Here is a 12,783-nt window from a genome sequence, read left to right as displayed (position 1 = left end):
TTTGATAAAGTCTCAGTCATGCTGTCAGTCTGCCTTTTTCCTGATAAATTATTAGGCTGCATCTGCTCTAAAAATATCAATCAGGAAGTTTAAAAAATGGTAAGAGTCCTTCCCTGAAATATTTTCTTGATCAAACATGTCGCGGGTTCATTATCTAACATGGAAATATCATGTTTGATTCCTCAAAACACCTATTGTGTGTGTATTAGATACTAGTAGACTCGAAGTCTGTGGTTCTCAACCGGGGGTCCCCAGATTTTATGGCCTACAACTCCCAGAAATCCCAGCCAGTTTACCAGCTGTTAGGATTTCTGGGAGTTGAAGGCCAAAAGCATCTGGGGACCCACAGGTTAAAAACCAGTCATCAGGGTCCTAAGACAATGTTGGTATTATACATTGCCAGTTACCAGCGAAAATCTGTAGCCAGATTGTTAATTGGGGCCAGCTACAGAGAACATACAACTCTGTTGTTGCAACACTTGTACTAGTTGCTAGTTTGCTTCTGGACAAAAATCAAAGTACCATACTGATGTTAATCTATATAGCCCAATATGACATGGGCCCGTTGTAGATATCCAACTTTTCATCCCACCACTTTCTCAGTCATCATGGTTGAAAACAGGAGAGAGGACCTTCTCGATGGCTGCTCCAATTTTGGAGCTTCTTCCCAAGGAAAGTCTGGCTAGCTGAATCCTTGCTCGTTTTCTGTCCTTAGGTTAAATCATTTTTATCCCTTCAGGCTTTTACAAACTGACTGGGATGGATTTTTTATGCTGTGACATGGTTTTATTGTTTATGTATAGCTTTTTTTAAATGAATTTTAATGTTTTGACTTCCTAAATTAACTTCCTAAATGTTTTCCAGCTGTTGTTGTATTCTAATTCCCATCGGTTCCAGATAGCCTACACAATGTAAGACATTATGGATGTTGTAGTTCAGAAACATCAGGAATGAAATACATTCCTAATCTCAGCTATACATATTATTAGCTCCATTTTTTAAACTAACACATTCTCATCCTGAGCTGAATTTTCTTATTTTTTTCTTAAAAATTATGTAGCACAATAGTGCCAACTCATGATAGCTCTACCTCTAGATTAGGTAGGAGGGGAGAGAGAGCAGAAAATACTGTAATACTTTTTTGGTCTGATATGTCTCACTTGAGTGTGGGAACAAAATGTTGCTAGGAAATTGTGCTAGAAATCCCAGAAAACTGTCTGAGACAACAGCAGGAATAGTATTTATGTAACTCTTAAATAGGAATGTTTGGATATATCACCTGACACATTTCTTATTTCCTGATCAGCCTTGTTAATAATTACATAGATACCATTTTACTTGTATTCAGTAAAGCTGAATTCTAAATAAGCACACGCAGAACTGCAGTGCCATAAATGCAAGACCTAGAAAATGGAAAATGGGTTCAGTCCTGGTTCAAACCAGATCATAGAGTTGCAAGTTGGGCTAAATACCTGCAAAAGTAATAATGGGATTGTTTGGATGACAAATTAAGCCAAGATCTGTGAAAAGTCTTGCTCATTGCCTACAAGCAGTCATAACATACAAGAACTTTCATGTTTTAGCCAAACTGTAGTTTATGGGAGACCAGTTTGACACTTACAAACTGCAATTTCACTACAACTGGAAATATTTTATATTTTACAGTATGTGTCTTGATTTTGAAGCCAGCTAAAAGTGTAATTCTCATGAGAATTGGCAGAATTATGAAGTGAGGTACTGGCATGGTTTCTCTCCAATGTACCAAGAACTGATAACATATTTGTGTCCACAATATAATTGTTTCTTTCCTGGAAACTTGCTGCAGATTGGCAGCCAGAAGTGCATGGATTGGCACTTGTTCATGGATCCACTCTCAAGCAGCACTGTGGATGGATTAAAAGACTCATTGTTCCTAGACTCTCAATGTACACCAGATTACAGTGGGAAATGCTGTCCCGCTGCAATCGTGCTAGTTTAATTATAGAAGTATGCCATTTTGCATTACTCTTTCTCACAATAGTCTCTTTAGCTCCTCAGTGATCCATTGTTGCGCAATCTGATTTTGGCGCCATTGTCATTGTGCTGTCTTCAGACCCCTGCATATCCTACTCTGCAAATGCATGCCTGTCCCCTGTGAAAAAGGGCTGTCATGGCTTCTTTGGTGTAGAGGGGAAATTCAGAAAGGCGATTGTGGTTACTAGCTATGAAAACAATCCGTATCTTTCAGAGGTACTTTCCTATTTGCTAACAGATGTGTCCATATTTGAATATTACTTCACAAACACCAGGATTGTGCCCTAAAACAAAACTAGTCCTGATGCTGGATCTTACCACAAATTAATGTTCGACAATGCATATCAGGATCTATGTTCATTGCCTATTTTAGCATAAAGATTTTGTGGATATAAATATAATATACACCTAAGAAAGCTCATGCTAAAATAAAATCTAGCTATTCATAAAGATGGTGCTACATCCTTTTTTCCATCCTCCGTCTTCCTTCCCTTTTTATACTGCAAGAATTAACAAGGCTACTTCTTGGAAATCTGTTTCAATTGCTTAGAAACTCAGATGTGAAGTGGTGGGGCTTATTTTGAAAGCATACATCTTGGTTTAGGATTCTTGCTAATTCCAGGAATGTAGGCAGGTAGTGTTGACAGCAGTCTTTAAAAGTGTTAAGAAACGTTTACAACAGACAGTATGATGAAATATTTCTCTTTCAATACAAAAATAAAATCTGAGACAACTTTTCTGTTAGTAAAAACGTGCAAAAATAGTGTACTTGGTTATTTCAAATTTATTCCTTTCCTTGTTCCACTTTGGTAATCTCATCTCTATCCAGCACTGTGCTGCTGCTGCTGCTGTTGTTGTGTTTTTTAAACTTTGTTTCTGCTTTCAAATACATTACAAATTGTACCCGCAGTTCACTTCTGACATGATAAATAAATTGTACTGCCAAAACTATTCGAAGTCGCACGGCTCTGATCATGTGGTTCCATCTTTAAAGCACATTAGCTTTTGTTCTATTCCCAGGTGCAACAGGCCTAATCCTCTTCTTTACCTTCAAAGCTCTCCACAGATTTGCCTCTCCTCTCCAGATTTAGAATCATAGAATAGTAGAGTTGGAAGAGACCTCATGGGCCATCCAGTCCAACCCCCTGCTAAGAAGCAGGAAATCGCATTCAAAGCACCCCCGACAGATGGCCATCCAGCCTCTGTTTAAAAGCCTCCAAAGAAGGAGCCTCTACCACGGCCCGGGGGAGAGAGTTCCACTGTCGAACAGCTCTCACAGTGAGGAAGTTCTTCCTGATGTTCAGGTGGAATCTCCTTTCCTGTAGTTTGAAGCCATTGTTCCGTGTCCTAGTCTGCAGGGACGCAGAAAACAAGCTTGCTCCCTCCTCCCTATGACTTCCCCTCACATATTTGTACATGGCTATCATGTCTCCTCTCAGCCTTCTCTTCTGCAGACTAAACATGCCCAGCTCTTTAAGCCGCTCCTCATAGGGCTTGTTCTCCAGACCCTTGATCATTTTAGTCGCCCTCCTCTGGACGCTCTCCAGCTTGTCAACATCTCCCTTCAACTGCGGTGCCCAAAATTGGACACAGTATTCCAGGTGTGGTCTGACCAAGGCAGAATAGAGGGGGAGCATGACTTCCCTGGATCTAGACACTATACCCCTATTTATGCAGGCCAGAATCCCATTGGCTTTTTTAGCTGCCGCATCACATTGTAGGCTCATGTTTAACTTGTTGTCCACGAGCACTCCAAGGTCTTTTTCGCACACACTGCTGTCAAGCCAGGCGTCCCCCATTCTGTATCTTTGATTTCCATTTTTTCTGCCGAAGTGAAGTATCTTGCATTTGTCCCTGTTAAACTTCATTTTGTTAGTTTCGTCCCATCTCTCTAGTCTGTCAAGATTTGCTTTCATATCCTACTTATTTACTTAGACAATCCCTTGTTGTCTGAGTATGATGGCCTTCCAAGTGTAGTGTCTTGGCAGTGGATACATAGGTGACTGTGGAGCCCTATTCTTGACCCGCATGTTCTTCCACAGTGAGGGCATTGGTTTCCAGGTGGAAGGTGGTCCTGGTCAGGGTTGGCTTGATGTGCCTTCCTCTTGGCATGTTTCTCCCTTTCGCCCTCCATTCATGCCTCTTCAAATCCCACAGCACTACTGATCACAGCTGACCTCCAGTTAGAGTGCTCAAGGGCCAGGGCTTCCCAGTTCTCGTGTCTATGCCACAGTTTTTAAGGTTAGCTTTAAGCCCATCTTTAAATCCCTTTTCCTGTCCACCAACATTCCGTTTTCTGTTCTTGAGCTGGGAGTATAGTAACTGCTTTGGGAGACAGTGATCAAACATTCAGACAACGTGGCCAGTCCGGCAGAGTTGGTAGCGTAGGAACATCACTTCAATGCAACTTCCCTCCTCCACTGCTGGCCATGACTGACATTAGAAGGAGAAAGGGCCAGGACCGGCATGCCTGTATATCCCTGTGTTTTGAATTTTGTAACATCTTCATAGCACTACAGTTCCATATATGAAGGAAATTCCAATGCATGATTACAACCATGCTTAGGAGTGTGTGTCCTGGCTTTAAAAATGAGATCTGCAAGGTCTGTTCACTTTTACCTTTCTGCGATGAAGTATGGTTTTCACTGTGTAGATCAGGCACAGGCAAACTTGGGCCCTCCAAATGTTCTGGACTTCAACTCGCACCATTCCTAACAACCTCAGGCCCCTTCCTTTCCCCCCTTAGCTATCTCTGAATCGGGTTACATGGTCAGCGTAGACGGGGCCTAAGGCGATTTTATAACATGGATTTCTTGGCAAGATTTTCTCAGGGAGGTTCGACTTTGCCTTCCTTTAAGGCTGAGAGAGTGTGTCTTACTCACGGTCACCCAGTGCATTCAGAAGGATTGGTTTATAAACCAAGAAATTTTAGAAAACACCCCAAAAACCAACAAATTCTAGAAAACAATAACAGTTACAGCCAAGTACGCGTAAATACTCCATAAAAATTGAACAGCTGGAAGATTGGATGCCCTCTCTGTTAGGGAACACTATCCAAAAATATAGCAGAGCATCCAAAAATACAAACAGGATACTAAAAGTTGAGCATTGAGCTCACAGCAAGATTGTGAAGTGCCGTTGATTGTGCCTGAAAAAGAATTTAGAACATAGGCAGGCAAAAATACAGAGTTCAATATTAAAAATCACAAATACAGTAGAGTCTCACTTATCCAAGCCTCGCTTATCCAAGCTCCTGGATTATCCAAGCCATTTTTGTAGTCAATGTTTTCAATATATCATGATATTTTGGTGCTAAATTTGTAAATACAGTAATTACAACATAACATTGAACTACTTTTTCTGTCAAATTTGTTGTATAATATGATGTTTTGGTGCTTAATTTGTAAAATCATAACCTAATTTGATTTTTAATAGGCTTTTCCTTAATCCCTCCTTATTATCCAAGATATTCGCTTATCCAAGCTTCTGCCGGCCCGTTTAGCTTGGATAAGTGAGACTCTACTGTAGTTTATTTTACATAAAAAAGAATAACATTTCTCTAATAGTAAACCACTGGGTCTGAGCTAATCTAACACCAATCTCTTCTAAGGCTTCTAGAGAAGGAAATAACACCAATAACTACATCTCTCCTGACACACAGACACACGAGATCTCAATTCACACATCAAATACAGAAGATGTAAAAATAGAAATCAGAACCAAAAGCATGCACCTGCAAAGTATCCAACCTACACAACCAATCAGAATGAGAGCAGAAATAGAGAAGAAATAGATACATTCCAACTGTCATTCAGGAGAAAGGGGGGAGGAGGACTTCCTCAGCCTATTCTAGAGCTAACTAACTGTTCCTCATTGAGGACTGGAGACTTGGGCAGTGTGGGGACTGGAGACTTGGCCAAGTGTTTGTGGAGGCTCCTTCTTTGGAGGCTTTTAAGCAGAAGCTGGGTGGCCATCTCTCAGGGGTGCTTTGAATGCGATTTTCCTGCTTCTTGGCAGGGGGTTGGACTGGAAGGCCCATGAGGTCTCTTCCAACTCTATGATTCTCTGAATCCCAACACGCCCTTCCCATTTAGATAGCGCCCCAGAGGCTGAAGGATAATATTAATTATAATAAAAACTTTATTTGTATTCCGCCCTATCTCCCCAAGAGGACTCAGGATGAAGTTTTGAGGCCAGCATGAGCCACTCTGGCCACTTCGCAGAGCCGGGGCCCTCCTGCTTTCTCTCTCACTCTCTCTCACTCTCTCTCCTTCCCAACTGCCACTGTCATCCTCTCTCTGCCCTCCTCCTTTCGCTCCCCCCCCCATCCTCCTCACGCGCACGCGCACTCTTGTTTGTCCTGAGGAATCCGGAGGAAGCACGTGTCCAGCCCGTGAAAGCGCGCGCCGGAGGGGGGGGGGGGCTTGCCCACTCGGGGCCCGCTGATTGGCTAGGACAGGGTTTGGCGGGTTGATTGGCGGGCAAAAAAGAGAGAAAGAGAGCTAGATTCTCCCCCCCTCCTTCCCCTTTTGGCTTGTCACTAGGCAGCGAGTTTGGCCATTCCGAGAGGTAGGGAAGGCGGGTGTGCGCGCGAGCGCGGTTGCCTAGCAACAGGAGCGCGCGGGAAAGGCGAGAGGAGGGGAAAGAGAGGTGTGTGTTTGTCTCTCTACGAGGGGAGGGAGGGAGGGGGAAAGCGTTACGTGGTGACGTTAATTCTATATGAGCGCGAGCGGCGGGAGCTTGGGTCCTTTCCTACTGCCAGCCGCGCGGCGCTGCTTGCTTCCTCCCTCGCTCCTGAGTCACTGCGAGACTGAGAGGAGAGGAGACGAGAGCCGGCCTCGCGCAGGTATTGAGAGAGAGAGAGCGCGCGAGCGAGCGAGGGCGCGTGGCGAGGGAGGGGGCGAGGGAGAGGCTGGGGCTGCCTGAAATGGCGGCATGACGACGATGTTGCGTTCGATGAGGCAGGAAAGAAAGCCCACTTGAGGGGGAAGCTTGGCGCTGAGGGGAATGAAGGAAGCAGGCGGGCAAAGGCGGTTCTTCCTGCTCTCCCGTCGCGTGTTTCTGTGGCTTTCTCTTTTTATTTGAGGCCACTTTTACCTCAGGAGAGCGAGGCAGGATGGGCAGGCACCTCTGCCTCGGCTTGGCCTAGTCCATCCGTTTGAAGCCACGGCCAAGCACGTGGGGACGAGGCCTCCGCTTCCCCGGCGCCACGTAGATGGCGTGGCCGGGGTCGAGGTGGCTTGCGAGGCCTGAGGCGCAAATATAGACGCCTCTTCTGTTGATTTTTTGGGGTCTCAAACGGAGAGAGGGAGGGAGGGAGAGAGAAGGGCGTCTCTGTTTGGCGGGAAGGTTTGCTATACTTGATAGCGCATACTAGATTCCTACAGGAATAAAAGCAACCACGGAGACCCGCTCAGGGCTTCCTCACACTAGAGCGGGCATGGGCAAACTTAGGCCCTCTGGGTATTTTGGACTTCAACTCCCACAATTCCTAACAGCCGGTAGGCTGCTAGGAATTGTGGGAGTTGAAGTGCAAAATACCCAGAGGGCCTAAGTTTGCCCATGCCTGAACTAGAGTGTGGATCAACTTTAGGGAGGAGCCTTTAGGGAGGAGCTCAACCAAACAGGTCCCGGGCTTCATCAAACTACAAACCACAGGATTTTGCAGGAGGCAGAAACCGGATTTAAAGTGGATCCATGCTCAAGTGTCATGAGGCCCATAAGTTGTTAGGAGAGCTATGAGAATCTGGTGTGGTTGTCTCCACAGGTGACGCAAGACCTCTGACCTCCATTTCTCTCCTTGGCTGTTGATTCTAGGAGGCAGAAAGCCTCCTTAGCCAATGGCAGCTATTTGTTTAGCGGAAGGAAACAACAATACATATATCTCAGAAAGACATTGCTGCTACCCTCAGTAAAGCTAGCACATTGAAATGTCTTGTCATTTTAAATTTTTCAAACAGTCAAAAATCTAAAGACAGAAATGCCTAAACCACCTTAGGGAGGGTGTTTACCAGAACTAGATTTGAACAGCTAGGTAAAATGGTCAAACATGGAAGGTTTAATCAAGTTCATATAATGAACGATTTTGTATCTGTGGAGTAGCTTTCTCTTACTACATCACGCCAGAGTTTGCATCCACTTTAAATCCACTTTAAGGAGGGGCCTTTAAACAGCTCAGCCAGACAGGTCCTGGACCTCACCAAACTACAAACCCCAGAATTCTGCAGGAGTCAGAAACCGGATTTAAAGTGGATAAATGATCAAGTGTGATGAAGCCCTTAGTGTTAAAATGTTGCATATGCATATGTTTAATTGTTTTATTTATTTACTACATTTATATCCTGCTCTTCTCACCCCCAAGGGGACTCAAAGTGGCTTACAAATCAAATGTACATACAATATATTATTAGAATAGCACAATATGAGCATTAAATTACTATATTGTATTATATCATTATATGGTAATATTATTAGTAATATTACATTTAATATATTATATATAATTAATATTATATTGTATTATTAGTATAATATTGTATTACATTATATTATTATCAATATATGCATATACAGTATATTATATATTTATAAATTATTGTATATTATATATGTATATGTATATAAAATTAGCATAGCATGTTGCTATGGCACAGGAGACAAGATGGAACTACAGTAGAGTCTCACTTATCCAACACTCACTTATCAAACATTCTGGATTATCCAACACATTTTTGTAGTCAATGTTTTCAATACATCATGATATTTTGGTTCTAAATTCGTAAATACAGTAATTACTACATAGCATTAATGTGTAATGAACTGCTTTTTCTGTCAAATTTGTTGTATAACATGATGTTTTGGTGCTTAATTTGTAAAATCATAACCTATTTTGATGTTTAATAGGCTTTTTCTTAATCTCTCCTTATTATCCAACATATTCGCTTATCCAACATTCTGCCGGCCCTTTTATGTTGGATAAGTGAGACACTACTGTATCTTATTTTAATTACTTTAATTTATAGCTATATGTTAGTGTTTAGTTATAATTTTTTTCTATTATATGTATATTGGCACTGAATTTCTGCCATTAAAATGCTGTAAACCGCCTTGTGTCCCCCCCCCCCAAAGGAGTGAGAAAGGTGGTATTTAAATATAGTAAATAAATAAAATAGAAGATATCACACATGTACTGTTTACTTGTAACTTGTATAAGAAAGAAACCAATATCTCAGGCCATATGTTATTCCAAAGACAGACAGGGATCCTTATATTAAAACTACATTTTTATTGGCCGTCTGGAGTGCTAAAATAACATACGAAACAGCCCTTTTTCTTTTTAAAGCAACTCAGCTGAGAACTGCATATTTGGAGGCAATTGGTGCAAATTGTAGGGGTGATGCAAATATTTGATCTGGTTCAAGATTTTGACCCATTGTTGTAAACAGCTTGTTTATATTAACTTTGGTTGTAATATGGGATATATGTTGTATGTGTTAAATGTGTTTGTCAAGTGTTTTGATACAGCTGATAGGCTAATCAATACAATGTATTTATTTATTTACACTGAGAACAATAGGCACACTTGAACAACAATTGCATTGTAACTAACTGCACAATTTATCCTATTGACATCAAATGCAAATAAAAGAAAACAAACCTACACATACATAACATAGACAGACTTGAACAACATTATAACTACAAAATTTATCTTAACATCAAACACAAAGAACACATCAGTACTTATATGCATACATAAATATAATGTACTTAAACTGTGATTGAATATGCAATTCTTCATACCAACATCAAGCATAAATAAAGAAAACAACAATGCACATAAATGCTGGAGCACTCTTAACAACCACCATGCCAGACTACAGAGAAGCCATTGAAATTCACAAGCATGTGGACAATTTCAACAGAAAAGAGGAAACAATGAGAATGAACAAAATCTGGCTACTAGTATTAAAAACTCTAAAATCAGGACAGTAAATAAAGAAGTAAACTCAGAAAACGGGAATTCCAGTTATGAAACAATCAGGGCCAGCCAACGCCTCCGAACAAAGGATTCCCCCAGGCAGGAAGCTGCCAGGCTTTCAAGCTGAAACGCCATTCAGTGCTAATCAAGGTGATTAATTGCAACACTCACACTTGCCTCTAACAGACACGAGATCTTTCTCCCACCCTGGATCTTCCACAAATGTATAAACCTCCCTTGTCTAGTTTTCAACAGACTTCACAACCTCTGAGGATGCCTGCTATAGATGTGGGCGAAACATCCGGAAAGAATGCTTCTGGAACGGCCAGACAGCCCGGAAAACTCACAGCAACCCAGTGATTCCGGCCATAAAAGCATAAAACAACACATAAAACAACAATACTAACGCATACATAAGCATACTTCAACAAAAATAGCATAACTACACATTTTCTCTTAGCATGAAACATAAAGAACACATCAGTACTTATATACATACATGATATGCTGTACTTGAACAATGATTGCATAACTACAATTTATCTTAACATCAAACACAAAGAGTGCAGCAGTACTGATATACATAAATCTACTGTACCTGAACAACACTTGCATAACGATACAATTTATCTTATTTTGTTTATATCCTGCTTTTTCTCTCCATACAGAGACTCAAAGTGGCTCACAACTAAAAGCATTTCAATACAACTTAAAATATACAAATATTGTATACTGTATTGTATACAGTAAATACTGCGTTGTATACTGTAAATAAATAAATAAAATATACAAATATTAAAACAGGTTAAAACATAAGCATATGAAATCACCTCACAAAATCACAGCAGTCCTTGATGTTCTTATCAACATCAAACACAAATAGAGAAAACAGAAGTACTTACATGTACATAAATATATTTGAACAAAAACAGTTGCTCTTAACATGAAACACAAAGGACACAAGTACATATATACATACACAAAATGCTGTACTTGAATCATTGCATAACCACAATTTCTCTTACCAACATCAAGCACAAATGAAGAAAACAACAGTACTTACACATACATAAACGTGCTTAACAATTCAGTTATAACATAACTACATTTTCTCTTAACATACATCTCCAATTACATGTAACTAAAATAAACATATACATAATTTGTTTTAAAGGCAGATTTTGTGCTTAATATAGTTTAATATTTTTTCCTCCACTTTATATCCAGCAAGTTACTTGCTTCTGTGTGCTTTTATGTTGACAAATGAATATCCCAACAGTTTATATTTCCACAACTGTACATAAAGTCTTTCTCTTTCCCTCAGATATATGTTGATAAAAGGGTTTTAATTCTTCTGAGGATGTGTTCAATGATTTATCCTTCAGTGAAATTGTTAACATCCATTTCTCTTAGTTCCCATATCTTCACGGTCTCATCTTTAATAGTTGACATTTCTGTTATTTTCCATCTTTGAACATATAGGATTCTTGCAGCTGTTAGTATGCACTTCAGTATTCTCATGTTGCGGGGTTTATTTATTTATTCATCTAACAGTCCTAGTGAAATGAGTTCTGGCTTGAAGCTGATTCTTATTTTAAGAATTTCTTGGATTACCCTGTCACCAGTGGCAGCTATTTTGAGGAAGGACTCAGGAAAAGGGGAAAATTCTTCTGCTTTCTTTTTAGGGCTCAGTAAGTCTAATAGACATGTACTAGTTCTGCCTCACTGGGGTGATAGAGCAGGGTAAATCATTCCAAGTTTTGTTCATATTAAAGGGTTATGTTTTTTTTTTGCCTCAGATTACAGTTGCTGTATTTTAACCCTGATGCTGGGGATTTCAGGGGAAGTGAGGACACTTTCAAGTATCTGGAAGTAATGTCAGCTGCTAGTTGACTTTCCAACTAAACAGGTCTTTGTATTTGCCACTAAGTAGGCCGCAATAACACGTGTGTGTGTTGGGTATATAAAGGAGTATATAATGGAGTCAGGAAAGGGTGGGTGTGATCAAAGAGAGAAAAGTCTAGTGAATGTTAAAAATATGTAGGTTGGCTAATGGTGGGTCATAATTTGAAAAGATTGCTGAAAAAGGCTTGAAGGAGGAACGATTTATTGTAGAACTAAGATTTTCAAGGCATGGTTGTTTTCTGCACATATAGTGGGCCCTTAATGTTATCTATAGGTTGGTTTCAGACCCACTCATGGATTCCAGAATCTGTGGGTGCTCAAGTCCCCTTTATACAATAGCATTATAAAATGGTATTTCTTATATTAAATATCAAAAACTGAGGTTTGCTTTCAGCATTATTTTTTTAACTATTTTCGGGCTGTGGATGGTTGAATTTGTGGGTACAAAGCCTGTGGATACAGAGAACCAGCTGCATTTATTAAACATTCTGTCCCAGTGAAGGTGATCAGAAAACTGGGAAAGCCCATAAAATTCTGACAACAATTTGAGGTTGCTGGCACATCATTTTATCTGGAATAAATTTTAATCAAACTTTATATTTACTATAAATTCTTAGTGGGGTTTGAGTCAATACAAGTATACATTAGTTACCAACCTCTGACAACGAAACTCATTTTACAAAGTCTTTTTATACCCCCTTAGTCCCTCACCCTCTAACTGGCAGATTTTTTGTAGCAGCATCAGCATTGGGTGGATATGGAGAAAAGGAAAATTTGTGTTGATTTGCAGCATCATGCATGCAGTAAAAAGCAATAAAACCTGAGTAAAAACGTAATTTGGTGCTGTTCCATTATCTGGGATGAGGCCAAAAGGGGGTGCTAGA

General features: G+C 40.4%; 1 protein-coding gene across 5 annotated transcripts in view; it reads left to right on the top strand.

Annotated features, from left to right (window-relative positions):
• Nucleotides 1-6,485: 6,485 nt before the first annotated feature.
• nap1l1 (nucleosome assembly protein 1 like 1) overlaps nucleotides 6,486-12,783 on the top strand; it is a 32,982-nt gene continuing 26,684 nt past the window's right edge. For 2 of the 5 annotated variants that reach the window (XM_062982646.1, XM_062982643.1), the window contains exon 1: nucleotides 6,705-6,859. The gene's annotated coding sequence lies outside the window, so the exon portion shown is untranslated. Of the gene's footprint in view, nucleotides 6,664-6,704; nucleotides 6,860-12,783 lie in introns of those variants that run through there. The other 3 variants (XM_062982644.1, XM_062982647.1, XM_062982645.1) reach the window with 3 other exon arrangements.

The sequence above is a fragment of the Anolis carolinensis genome, chromosome 5, assembly GCF_035594765.1.
Source record: "Anolis carolinensis isolate JA03-04 chromosome 5, rAnoCar3.1.pri, whole genome shotgun sequence".
Lineage (NCBI taxonomy): Eukaryota > Metazoa > Chordata > Lepidosauria > Squamata > Dactyloidae > Anolis > Anolis carolinensis.
This window is presented reverse-complemented; position numbering and strand designations above follow the sequence as displayed.